Genomic DNA, 14506 nt, shown 5'->3' with positions numbered 1-14506 from the left:
CCACTTCTGGAAGAGTCTGCAGTTAATGCAAAGGGAAACTTAATTTATTGTGACATGTGATACTTTGCATGCCTGTGCACATACCTGTTCAAGCACATGAAATTCTGTTGGCATTTGAGATTACGTTGCAAGGCAGTGTCTGCTTGTCTGAACATTGTCTGTTTCCAGGAAAAGCAGATTCATGTGCGCGAATATTGTGGCTGTTTTGCACTCTGCGTATTGCAGATTCGTAGCTCAACATATTGAGGTCAAAAATTGAACAAACTGGTATCTCTTGCTTTGCTGAACTCCAGTCTCGAATGCATACTTTGATTAGTTTAAACTTGTTATCCTTAAGCAAGTTCTTCCACCATAAATGTTTCACATTTCACTTTATGGTGGAAGGTATGGAGAGAAAAAAAATTATTCCCTTACCAACCCCCAGTGCAGCCAGTCACAAAACATTAACTTGAACTGTGGAAGTTTACAGCTCAATATGCTCTGCCTTCCAGACTGATTCAGAGACTCCGTATGGCACAGGAGATGGAAATAAAGATTTGCTGTGTGTGATATGGCATTGTAAATAAAGACACTGTTTAATGTTGCATTAAGTTGTCCAGATGAGAAAAGGTCCAAAGTTTTTGGACTATGCAGAGGTAACTGCTCATACTTTGAAAAGCAGCTAAGTGCTATACTTAGCTTCAGTGCTATGGGTTGGAAGGGGAAAATCAGCTTGTGTTGATTGGGAACTTGAACAAAAAGAAATGAGGTTTTTCATTGGTAGTGTTAAGTTGGTTGTTTTCCCTGAGTAAATGCTCTCTTTTTTGTGTTCAGTTCTTGCTAAGCAGTTTGTGCTTTTTGTTGTTGTTTGACAACCTCTGAAGTTTCAGGTGGTACCAAGAAGTCAAACTTTCTTTTTAAAAACAGCATAGCTGGTGAACTCTGTGTCATTGCATGCACAGTGTTCCTATACGATGTCAAAAGTTATTTACTTGTTTTGACAATATCCCTTGGGTCTTTAATGCTTTGAGTGTTTGTGACTGTACAGATCATTCAACCAATCCATTATAGGTGAATGGTACAGAACCAACTTGATGTGTTGTATACTATTTCCTTTCAAATAGTCTTCTAGAAGTGAACTGGGCCCCATTGTCACTTACTATTTGCTCTGGTCTATCAAATCTAGCAAATATTTCATCCAGCTTCTCATGGATTTCATGATCACTACTTCTGGCTGTTTCAAATTTTAGAATATTAGCATATTGTTGGGCTTAATTATGAGCTTGGCTTCAATTCCTGTCACTGAGCCCAGTGAATTTTCAAACATACTTTTGTACTTTTCTGAACATTGCTGTAGGTCAATCTTCTCATCAACCTGCTGATTTACAGCTGTTGAGTTTAATTTTCTCAACAAGGCGCTACCAAATAAAGCAGGCAAGTTCCCAAAGATAATATGGAGAAGCATTGTCCATTCACTTCCACTTTCACCCTAATGGTGGCATGACCTCTTCTGTATACATTCATAGAATAACATTTGATGGTTTCAACAGCTGATGCTTTAGCTTCTGCTTACATATTGTCTCATATCAATGATACTGCCGCCCCAGTATCAACCTCCATTTTGACTAACTCACCATTGAATATTGGGAATATGCAAAATGCTGTAAATCACCCTGAACTGATAAAACGCCTAGCTTCAGTTGGCTTGATACATTATCTTTTAAGGGGTTTTCATCTTTGCCTGTCATCTTATAGATTCTTTTTATAGACTTCAAGGTATTCATTTTTCATGCACACATTTGGTGTAGGGAAAGTTTGCCATATCCAGCATACATTGGCAATGTGGCCCTATTTGCCATGACTCTTGCACTTGTTTTCCCTAGACAAGCATTCCCCTGCTGAGTGTCCAACATGTGCACATCAGTAACATGCTTGTAGTTTTGCAGTGTTATTTGTATTGGTCTACATTTTGTGGATCTTCACTGCAACTCCTTTCTGCAAAGCCTCTTGTGCTGCCAGCTCCATTGACACTGCAATATCTACTGCTGATTTAAAAGTCAATGTACTTTGTGAGCAGCCTTCGCTGGGTAACTTTTTTCTGGAGCCCACCTACCAACCTATTGCAAAGAAAATTAAGCATTGCGAATTCACAGCTTTTAGCTAACCTTCATAAGGTCATCACCAACTTGAGGGTATAGGTAGGTTAAGTGAATGGAACAAAATTTGGCAGAATGAGTTTAACATGAATAAGTGTGAGATTATTCATTTTGGTAAGTTAAATTATCTAAATGGAGAGAAATTTTGGAGTGCTTTGGTGTAGAGGGATCTGGGTGTTCTCATGCATGAATCGCAGAAAGCTAGTATTGGTACAGGAGGTAATCAGAAGGCAAATGAAAATTGGCATTAGTTCCTAAAGGAATAGACTATAAAAGTAGTGATGTGTTGCTGCTACTATACGAAGCATTAGTGAGACTGCGCTTAGAATATTGTGTACAGTTTTGGTCCCCTTGAGGAGGAATGTAGTTACATTGGAGGTGGTTCACTTGATTGATTCCAGAGATGAGAGGTTTGTCTTAGGAAAAGAGATTGGACAGTTTAAGCCTGTCTCCCCAGAGTTTAGAAGAATGAGAATAGATCTAAATGAGGGGAATTGAAAAAGTAGATGTGGAGAGGATGTTTCCTGTGGTAGAGCAATCTAAAAGAAGAGGTCATAGTTTTAGAATAAGGGGTCACAAATTTAAAACAGATGGGAGGAAATTACTTCTCTTAAAGGGTTGTGAGTCTGTGGAATTCATTACCACAGAGTGTGATGGATGTTGGGACCTTGAATAAATTGAAGGAAGAGGTGGACAGATTTTTTAATTAGTAAAGGTGTGAAAGGATATGGTGAACATGCAGGAAAGTGGAGTTTGACACCAAGATGAGATCAGCCATAATTGTATTTGCAGGCTCAGGAGGCTAAATTTGCCTCCCCTGTTCCTAGTTCTTATGATTCTTACGAAATGCAGGCCCGGCCAGTAGCGCTTAAAAAAAAAAGAAACTGATTGGACCATTCTCAAATATAAGGATTTTTGGAAAATTGTAGCGAGCCCATCCACTATCTCTGCAGCTGTCTGTTTTGGAAGCCTTTGGTGTAGGCCATTACTTTGAGAATATGTTGGATTTTAGTCCCTCAAATCTCTCCAGTACATTTTCATTTCCTCACTTTTTTGCCTTCAGGTTACTGTTAATTTCTGGTCCGAAACTTGTCTTCAGCTGTCAGGCAGACGCACAATATTTGTTCAGTACTCTGCCATTTTCTTGCTGCTGAGTTAAGTTTGGATCCAACTCACCACATTCTGCTGTATCCCACATGCTTTTGCTTTTCTGACTAGTCTGCCATGTTTAACCGTGTCAAATGTCTGGCAATATCCACTGCACTATCCTTATCAATCTTCCTTGTTACTTCCTCAAAAATTAATTAAATTAGCAAGGCATGGCTAACCCCTAATAAAATATATAAACATAGAAAATACAAGCAGAAGTGGGCCATTTAGCCCTTTGAGCCTTCTCCAGCGTTCATTGTGATCATCGCTACCATCCAACCCAGTAACCTGTTCTCACTTCCCCCATACCCTTTGATCCCATTAACCCCAAGATACATATCTAACTTCTTCTTGAAAACAATGTTTTGGCCTCAACTGCCTTCTCTGGTGGAGAATTCCATAGGCTTAGTGAATAAATTTCTCCCCATCTCAACCCTAAATGATCTGTCTGCATTTTCAGACTGTGACTCTGGTGTGGACTCCAATGCCTTTGGGAACATTCTTCCTGCCTTTACCCTGCCTACCCATGTTAGAATTTCATAGGTTTCTATGAAATTTCTGCTCATTTTTCTTAACACTAGCAAATATAATCCTAACCGACTCAATGTACATGAGTCCCACAATCCAGGAATCAGTCTGGTGAACCTTTGCAGCATTTCCTCCATAATAAGAACATCCTTCCTCAGATGAGGAGACCAAAACAGTATTCCAGGTGTGGTCTCACCAAGGTTCTGTGTAACTGCAGTTCCTGTATACTCATCCTCTCGCTATGAAGGCCAATGTATGATTTGCCTTCTTCAACACCTGTTACACCTGCATGCTTACTTTCAGCAAATGGTATACAAGGTCACTCGGGTCTCATTGCACATTCCCCTCTCTCAATCTATAGCCTTTCAGATGATAACCTACCTTTTTTTTGCTACAAAGGGGTTAATCTCTCAATTATCCACCTTTATAGGGGCGGCACGGTGGTTAGCACTGCTACCTCACAGCGCCAGGGACCCAAGTTCGATTCCAGGCTTGGGTCACTGTCTGTGTAGAGTTTGCACATTCTTCCTGTGTCTGTGTGGGTTTCCTCCCACAGTTCAAAAGATGTGCTGGTTAGGCACATCTGTCATCCTAAATTCTACCTCAGTGTACTAGAGTAGGCACCGGAGTGTGGCGACTAGGGGATTTTCACAGTAACTTCATTTTAGTGTTAATGTAAGCCAACTTGTGACTGATAATAAACTTTTAAAACTTTATACTGCATCAGCCATACATTTTCCCACTCAATCAACTTGTTGAAATCACGCTGAAGCATTTTTGCATCCTCCTCACAGCTCAGCCTTCTACCCAGCTTTGTCATCTGCCAGTTTGGAGATGTTAAATTTAAATCTCTCATCAAAATTATTAAGGTGCCTTGTGAATAGCTGGAGTCCTAGCACACCACTAATCACCACCTGCTACTTGGAGAAAGACCCGTTTATTCTTACTGTTTCCTCTCTGCCAACCCGTTTTCTATCCATTTCAATACACCACGCCTAATGCCATGTACTTGAATTTTGCGCACTAATTTCTTACGTGGGACCTTGTTAAAAGCTATCTGAAAGTCCAAATAGTCCACACCCACAGGCTTCCCCTCATCAACTCTGCTAGTTATATTCTGAAAGAATTCCAGTAGATTTTTCAAGTATGATTTCCCTTCAGGAAATCCATGCTGATTCGGTTCGATCTTGCCACTGTTTTCCAAGTGCTCTGCTATTAAGTCTTTTATAATGAACTCTTGCAATTTCTCCACACAACCGACATCAGGCTAACTGGTCTATAATTCCGATTCCCCGCATCAAAGCTCTGATGGAGACTCATCCAGGCTCAAAATGTTGGCTTTGTTCTCAAGGCACTAATTGGACCATACCTGGAGTACTGAACAGTTTTGACCCCCTTATCTAAGGAAAATAAATGGGTATTAGGCAGTCCAGAGAAAGTTCACTAGGTTGACCAGGGTATGGAGGGATTTTCTCATGAGACAAGGTTGAGTAGGTTGGGACTGTACTCTGGAGTTCAGAAGAATGAGAGATGATCTTATTGAGCCATATGGGATTTTCAGTGCGGCTTAGTGAGGTAAATGCTGAAAGGTTGTTTGCCCTTGTGGGAGAATCTTGGACCAGATGGCATAAATTCAGAATAAAGGGTCACCTGTCACAGATGAGGAGAAATTTCTTCTAACTGTAGTGAACCTGTGGAATTTTTCATTGCAGAGGGCCCTAGAGGTTGGGTCATTAAGTATGCGATATACATTTTTAATGAGTCAGGGAATAGAGGGTTATGGGGATTAGGCAGGAAGTTGGAGTTGTGGATTATCATATCAGATCAGTCATGATTTCATTGAATGGTGGAGCAGATTCAGTGGGTCAAATGGCCACTTTTGCTCCTAAGTCTTATAGCCATCTTAGCCTGTGACACCCATGCCCCATGAAAGAAGTTTTAAAAAGTAAGAACATTGGCAAAATCCAACTTGAAAACTTTCTTTCTCCACCTTGATCTGGGTATTTTCGGCATTATTTTGTTGAGGGTTCAGATTTCCTACATTGCATTTTGCAGTAACTTTGGAGAATTGGATGATATCTTAAGTTGTGTCATCAGGAGAACATTATATTACTCAGATGAAATTCCCCAATTGTCTCATGTTTCCTGTGCTTATCAAATATTCCTGTGAACAAAATTCATAATTTACCAGATTGATAGTGATCCTCCTTTTTGCAAGTGGTTCTGGCAAAGGGTCATCTATCTCGAAGCGTTGGCTCTATTCTCTCTCCACAGATGCTGTCAGACCTGGTGAGATTTTCCAACATTTTCTGTTCTTGTTTCAGATTCCAGCACTCATAATTTGTTTATATCTGCCCATTTTATGCCTTGTGTTAGCTAAATATCTAAAATTCAATGTCACAACAATATAATTAGGTATTTCAGGTGCAAAAGGGGTCTGTTCCCACTGGAAACAAGTATGCACTACATGTCTGCTAAACAAAACTGCCATTCTTGGATTCTTCAGTAATATGGTTTGAAAATTATTAAGCATTTTAGATTATCCAAGTATTAGATGCCCCATGAACAAAAATCTGGTCAAATCAGTATGTATTACAATGAAAATTGTAAGTGACATTCTGTTGCTGAAGGGAGTTCAAAGTTGAGTTTATTTGAGAAAATAAGCTCAACCACTATAATGAGGAATTATCAGTCATGCATCCTGGAAACATTCTAGGTACAAGTGGCAATTTTGTAACTAGGCACAGTCAGATTCGCATTTATTTTCAATGAAACAACATGGAGCATTAATTGCCGGTTTCCTCAGGTTTTTAAATTTTTCATGAAGTGTTCAGCATTAATTTTAAGAGATTCATGCATTAATTAGCAAGTGAAGAAATTGTCAGGGATCAATTTAAGATCTTTTAAGCTTTTTGCATTTTTTCAAAAATTTAGGACTAATAGATTTTACAGTAATTGGAGCAGATTACTTAGAGAAGTCAAAAACTATCAATAAATATGGCCAGTGAAATTGCTGACATACATTTGGGAATAATATACTTTGGTGACAAAATGTAAGTCACATTATTGAGTATAGAAACCAAAGAAAAGTTACAGCTCAGAATGAAGCCATTTGGCCCATTTTTGTCCATGCCAGCCAGAAGATACCCAAGTGCCCTTTGTAATCCTACTGTTCTGTGCCTGGCCCATAGCCCTGTAGCTTACAGCACTTAAGAGGCAGGTCCAGGTATGACTTAAGAGTTTAGTGTCTCTGCCTCCACCAGCACCTCGGGCAGTGAATTCCAGACACCCACCACGCTTTGCATAAAAATGTTCTTTCTCATGTCCTCTCTACACCTACAGCCACTTATACCCTGAATCTGTATCTCCTGGTTCTAGAATTTTCTAGAAATTTTATCCAGTTCACTCTTATCTCTTCCCCTCCTATTTTGTAAATCTCTATCAAGTCATCCCTCAGCCTTCTTCGTTTCAAGGAAAATAGCCTAACCTCTCCTCATAGCTATACTTTTCTAGCCCTGGCAGCATTCTTGTAAACTTCCTCTGCACTCCAGAGCAATTATGTTCTTCCTGTACTATGTTGATCAGAATTGCACACAATACGCCAATTATGGCCTCACTGGTGTTTGATACAATTCAAGCATTATATCCTTTTATATTCTATCCTTTGCAATTGAAAACAAGCATTCTATATGCCTTCCTTAAAACCATGTCTACTTGAATTGCAGCCTTTAGGGACCTGTGTGTTTGTAGCCAAGATTTTTCTCTTCATCTATGCTTCTTACTATATTCCTTATAACTAGTGTATTCCTTACAACTGTTTGACCTCCTTAAATGCATTACCTCACACTTCTCTGTTAAAATTCATCTGCCACTTTACTGCCCATTCCATCAACCCATCAATATCATTTAATAATGTTGCTTTTATTAGAGCTGAACTTTTTCTGTCTCAACAGCAATAAACCACCATTGTGCTTAAATAAATTCCTGTTATCTCTCTGGCTTATATCATTTGAAAAGTTACCTGCACTCTTCCTAAATGATTAGAAGAAAATTCTTAGGCTCACATTAACTGTAGTGTTGCCTTTTCCAATGATGGTTGTAGGTCATCCACTGCATTAGTCTTAGGTTGTAAATGTGTTGTTTAGTACTGAAGGACCCTGGCACAGTGTTACAATGAGTAGATGCTTATCTCATCACTTTATCTGGGATAAGCAAAAAAAAACTCTATGTACAGAACTGCCTCGGTAAGTTTGGCTTTATCGTCCCTTCATTTCAGTGATTTAGTTACAAAAGTAAATCCATCGCTTTTTAGCTGTAACATTTTTAATACATTCTAAGCCTTGGATGTATGCGATCTTAACAGTTGCTTGTATTGAATAAGTACAAAAAACAGAGAAAATTCAAGAATTGTGTACAAAATTTGGAACACGAGTGAAAAACCACAAGAGAAACAGACCAAATTAGAGTGAAATGAGCATTAAGGTGACAACATAAAAAACAATTGTAACTTCATGAGCAGGTATTATTTTAGGCTCAAAACAGAAATAAAAATCCTTAAACTGGTCAATCATGAGCAGGACCTCCGAAAAGGGCATTACTGAGCCATTATATTGATGTGCAAACCTTCACACTTCTGTTTTGAGAGCTGTGTAGTAAAGTCCACTGTGGTAAACAATAGTTTTGTTTTGACATGAGGCTTCGCTGTATATCTGAACTACAGTGGGGCTTTGTTGTATATTGTTTATGATGCTGATTATTTTAGCGACATATCAAGTTAAATACTGAAAACGTTGAACAAACCACAATGCAAACAGGCAACCTTTAAAAAGAATGGTACAAGTCTCACTGGAAAAGTGATTTTGCTCTCTTCCTCTCCTGGCGGCATGGTGGCACAGTGGTTAGCACTGCTGCCTCTCAGTGCCAGGGACTCGGGTTCAGTTCCTGACTTGGGTCACTGCACATTACACAAGAAATAGGAGCAGGAGTAGGCCATCCAGCCCCTCGAGCCTGCCCCGCCATTCAATAAGATCATGGCTGATCTGTCGTGTCTCAGTTCCACATTCCCCCCCTCTCCCCATAACCCTTAATCCCCTCGCTTATCAAAAACCCATCAACCCGCGTCTTAAAAATATTTAGCGAGGTCTCGTGTCTGCATGGGCTTCCTCCGGTGTTCCGGTTGCCTCCCACAGTCCAAAGATGTGCAGGTTAGGTGAATTGGCCATGCTAAATTCTGCCCCCGTGTACCCAAACGGACCAGTGTGGTGACTAGGGGACTGTCACAGTAACTTCATTGCAGTGTGAATGTAAACTTAACTTGTGACTAATAAATACATTTTTACTTTACATTGTATGCAGTCATATTAGTTCAGTGCTCTGTCTGCAGTTTTTCTGTCAATTTTAGTCAAAATGATCAGTACTTGAAGCCTGAAGAGCTATAAGTCCAACCTCGTGTCGCATCAAAACTTGGTTGACATTCTAAAGTTTTAATTTTAAGTGTAAAATATCATTCTAGTAATATAGTGAATTATTATAAGTCTGAAGAAGTCTGTCATTTTATTAAGGTACCCTAAGGTACCATGATTAAATGTTCTAGGCTGGAATCAGTCCTTGGAGGACCTAGCATTGTTAATTATAGGCCTGCAGATTACATGTGTTTTCGTTAATGTGGCACCTGAGAAGCTATATAAAATCATAATACTGGTCATTAAGTTCAAATATAATCTACTGGTATTAGTGAAACATTGTACAATATTTGGCGTTTAGATGTCCTAACATTTATAGCCTGTAGTCATGCATAGATTTATTTTATATAAAGGCTTTTGACTATGTGCAACTTAAATTATTGGTTTGATTGACTTCCATCTGTAAAACATGATGGAAATGCAGCCTTGGGACTTCGGTGAGATTAGATGGGCAATATGCGCTATTTATGGACAATAAATGCTAGCCCAGCCAGCGATGCCCACAAACCATGAATGGATGATAGCCGAACAAGTCACAGGGTGATCTGTGCTGAAGCCTTGTTAGTAATGTTTTGGTGCTTCTGAAACCCCATGTCTTTGTGGTGGCTAATTTCTGTCTGATAATGGCTGGTGTGGTCAATGGCATCGATTGTCAGCTATTGTCTTCCATTTGTCGAGATTGATACTGAAAACTTTCATGCCTTTTTTGATAGCACCCTTGAATCAGAGCTATGGTGCCCTGTTGCCCTCTTGGCATGAGCTACCTCCCCAGTAACCTCCATCCTATACACATGTCCAGGGAAACATTCTTTGCTTGATTCGCGCCAACATGTTTGTCCTAGAAAGGGCTCTTTCATTGGTGCCTTGGATGTTTTAGACACGAGATGAAAATTATTAAACCATAATTTTTTCTTGGTAGGTGTAAATTTACCAGGCATTGCTGCAATGTGCTGTGGATACAGGCCTTGTAGATGAGCATCTTGTTCCTGTGCGTCAGTTTGTTTTTCCATGCCTTCTTTGCTAGTTGTTTAAAATTTATGACTGCTTTTCCAGTGCATGTGTTGAATAGGTTTTAAGAAAATTATAAATAGTTTGCAGAGGTACAATGAATGGGCAGAAATTAAGCAAATGGAATTCAATGTGGAAAAATGTGAGATTATTCATTTTGGAAGAAAGAATTATTATTTAAATGGAGAGAGACTGCAGAAAGCTATAGCACAAAGGAACTTAGGACTTCTTGTTCATGAAGGCAAATGGAATGTTGGCTTTTATTTCAAGGGGGCTGGAATATAAAGGCTGCAACTGTACAGGTGCTAGTGAGGGCATATTTAGAATACTTGTACAGCTTTGGTCCCCTTATTTAAGGAAAGATATATTATCATTGGAGGCAGTACAGGAGGTTTTCTAGGATGATAAAAGCAAATTGCTGTGAAAGCTGGAATCTGAAACAAAAATAGAAAATATTGGAAAATCTTAGCATGTCTGACAGCATCTATGGAGAGAGACTAGATCTAATGTTTGGAGTCTGGATGACTATTCCAGCATTTTCTAATTTTGTTCTAGGATGATCCTGGGTATTGGACATTGCCGTATGAAGAAAGATTGAACAGTTTGATTCTGTACTCCTTGGAGCTCAGAAGAATGAGGGGTGAAATGATTGAAACAGATCAGATTCTCAGGTGGTTAGGTAGAGTAAATGTTGGGAGGATGTTTCCACTGGTGGGAGAGTGTAGGACTGGAGGGCACAGTTGCAGAATAAGAGGATGCTCATTTAAGATGGATTTGAAGAAGAATTTCTTCTGAGTGGTGAATCTATTGAAATCTTTATTCCAGAAGGCTTTGGAGGCTGTGTCCTTGAGTGTTTGCAAAGCTGAGATAGGTTTTTAATCAGTAGGGGAATTGAGAGTTGGAGATAAGACAGGAAAGTGACCTCTTGAGTGTTAGATCACTCATGATCTTATTAAATGGTGGTGCAGGCTCCAATGGCTAAATGGCCTACTCCTGTTCCCATTTCATATGATCTTATGGTCACAACTTGCTTTGATGAAGAGTTATCTATTGCAATAAATCCAAGATGACTGCTTCCAGTGGTGTGTTATTGAGCCTGATCAATAGTGGAGACACAACACCTTGTCTCATATCTAATTTTCTTGACAAAGATGGTGAGGTAGAATATGATGCAGGCGTGGCACTGACCATCCATGAGCTTTTGGAGCTGATCTTGAAGTTTTTTGATCAGAACATGTCTTCACTTCACTCTTCACATGTTGATGTTCCTGATAATTCAAAATGTTTCTATTTTTCTTGGCTGATAACTTTGATAAATTGATTGTAGCTTGCTTACAGCTGAGGAAATGAGTTAGATGCAGCATCAGAGCAGTTTGTAAGTTTCGATGAAGAAAAGCATTATTATGTATCTTGTTCTTGCAACTTGCTACAAATGTCTCCTTACTGACAACTGGAAAATTACCATATATAAATATTTAACGCTTAGAATTAGATTCAGTGGAATTGGTGTGCTGTACAACTCAGAAAATACAACCTAAATGTACTCAAGCATCTGGATTTCACTAGGCCCTGTAAGCTATCAACTTCTGAAAAAGCCAATTGACCTTGCAAATAGCTGCTTGGTGTGGGCTTGCTTTTTAATTACAATGTAGCTACAGTAATGTATACAGTGTAGGACAGTACAGAATGTTCGTTAGTAATTGTTGCAGTATTTTCCAATACTAAATGAAGTATACAAAGTATAATTTGCTGTAAAATGTTAATTATTTTTAATAGTCAAAATCTCGTTCTCCTTTTCGACCCACACCTGTTTCTAGCACTTGGATCTTAATTCCTCTCCACCAAAAAAAAATCCTCAATGTGGTAGATCCTGGTGCTGGTGGACTAGAAATAAACAAATTAAATGATTGAAGAAAATAGTGTCAGAATTGAAAAAAGTAAGTAAGCAATGAAGTAGTCCATATGTGTGCAGATACTCATTATTAGTAAAACCATATTATGCATAGAACAGCAAAAACTGATCCGAGCTATTGGGAGTCGAATTGCTAACTGTAGTTGCCTAAAAATTGACAAAAAAGAACTAACTTAATGAAATGATATTTGGGATTCCTTCAATTAAATTAGGAGCACAATGGCTAAAAACAATTATGCTGATAGTTCCGTCGAAGTTATTTCCTCATCCTCTCTCCACCTTGTCCCTCCCTCTCAACTACCTGTCTAATTTGAATATATGTAGCAGCACTAAAATTAATTTGGATTCCATTTAAATCTGTTAACTTTGAAATGACTATAATTGATTTTGGTTTAATTTAAACCGGTTTACCTTGTAATGACTGACATTCTTTTAAATGAAGTGCTGTAACGACCAGAAGCCTTCTCCCTAGCCAAAAAGGCATGGGAAAAATGTTAGGAGGAGGAGCCAAGATTTTTATCTTTAAATAAATGGTGTTTTCTATGAAGGACAATGGAGGCAGTATGTTAACCTGGGTGAATAGCCATGTCAGTTGATAGTGTCAAGTGGTGTTACAGGTACTGCTTCATTTTTACTCCCTGACCACTTCCAGCAATGCACCAAGTTGCAATCCTTTTAATACAGCTGCTGTTTTCCCAATCAAGTGTTGCCAAAGCAATTTGAAATGTGATGTTTTAAAGCTCTTTATTCCATTGAGACAGAGATTTGGACCACAGCTGGGGGTGACTTTTCTGTCAGCTGTCATGGTTTGTAAGTGAAAGGAACCTACTTTGTGAATCTTGAACAGCTGACTGAAAAATGAGATGTCCGTCCCAGCTGTCTGAGGCTGGTCAAGTCCATGTAAAAGTTAAATATACTTGTATGCTTTTCGCTGAAATTCCTAAAAAAGAGGGGGTAGTTGGAAACTTCTGCTTTCTTTAAGGGTGTTCCTGCCATCAGGCAAGGAGGATGCATGGGTTTCACATATTCACTTCCTACCTCTAGGCATGGGTGATACAACATTCTGTTCCCTTCCCTACCTTGTTTTTGCTGCCATGTGTTTTTCTTTATACAGTACTGTTTGACTAGTAGAATGTTGAAGAATGAATTTCTTTCACAAATCATTGGCAATTTGGAAGAAAGTAGAAGTCTGCATTTTTACATTGTTTGGGAAATGTGGTTTGAATATTTTTTAATGAGCTTGTCATAAATATATTTAGTTGTCTCCATTTCAAGTTTACATAGCAGATTTAGAAGTTAACTTGCACTGGCTGGCAACCTTTTAATCAATTGTGAAACTGATTAATATCCATTGTATTATCTGACCTTGGATTAGTGATCAAACATTAATGCTGGGAATTGAGTTTAAGGCCCAGTACAGAAATTAAGCTCTTCAGCAAGGAAATGGTTTTTAAATGTTCATTTGTATCAGGCATTGTCTGCAAAGATCAACAAAAATCCAAGGGATCTACATTTTTCTAAAAATTAATCTGAGCTACTCAAATGAAAACAGTGTGTCATTGCTGAAAAAAATTTCATTGTTAGGTACCATGGAAATTGTGTTAGAGAGTCAACTAAAATGAGAAATGCACTGCAAGTTAATAGCTTCAACCCACTTCTAGGATCCCAGCTTAAATCGTAAGTGCCACATTTCAGTGAGTAGCAAAATGACAGTACTTGCTGTTGACCTCCAGGAAAGCAGTGCACAAAGAGCTAGTGATTTGTGATTGGGATTTCACATTTCCCAACATTAATTTGAATCTGGCATCAGTTCAAGGAGATTGCTAGGTATGTGACGATAGTGATATAATTGAGCAAGGGATCATTGAAGTGGAGCTTGGAGCTATTAAACTTAGAGACGTTAAGCAGGGTAAGCCTCCAATCATGTTGAAGAAATCTCCCTCCCAGCAAACCAGGAAGTAAAATGCATTGATTTTTCCTTCAATCTTCATGAACATAATTAAAAATTTTAATATCATGGAATTTTTTTATCATGTTACACACATTTAAAATTAGGTTTTTCAGGAAGGTTATGACTTAGCAAGCTGTTAAAAACCCAGTTACATCTCATTAATGAGGCGTAACCTTTTTGCAGGTTTGTAACAGCGATATTGCACCAGGAAAAGGGAAATTCTCATCAGTCAAGTGATTTCTAAAGATTGTCATCTGCGGGAACGTCAACAGTACACCCAATGGAGAAGCAAGGAAACATTGGAAGCAAATTCTGGATTTAACCAGCAGAAATTGCTGTCATTTTCACAGGGTAATGACAA

General features: G+C 38.7%; 1 protein-coding gene across 2 annotated transcripts in view; it reads left to right on the top strand.

Annotated features, from left to right (window-relative positions):
• The window catches only part of LOC145346696 (tyrosine-protein kinase Yes), an 82914-nt gene that overhangs the window by 13492 nt on the left and 54916 nt on the right, over positions 1-14506 (top strand). Inside the window, exon 2 of one of the 2 annotated variants that reach the window (XM_080194304.1) lies at positions 14329-14496. The exons of the other annotated variant lie outside the window; for it this stretch is intronic. The gene's annotated coding sequence lies outside the window, so the exon portion shown is untranslated. The remainder of the gene's footprint in view (positions 1-14328; positions 14497-14506) is intronic. 2 annotated transcript variants of the gene reach the window in all.

This window comes from Carcharhinus amblyrhynchos, chromosome 8 (assembly GCF_965287045.1).
Source record: "Carcharhinus amblyrhynchos chromosome 8, sCarAmb.v2.hapA, whole genome shotgun sequence".
Lineage (NCBI taxonomy): Eukaryota > Metazoa > Chordata > Chondrichthyes > Carcharhiniformes > Carcharhinidae > Carcharhinus > Carcharhinus amblyrhynchos.
This window is presented reverse-complemented; position numbering and strand designations above follow the sequence as displayed.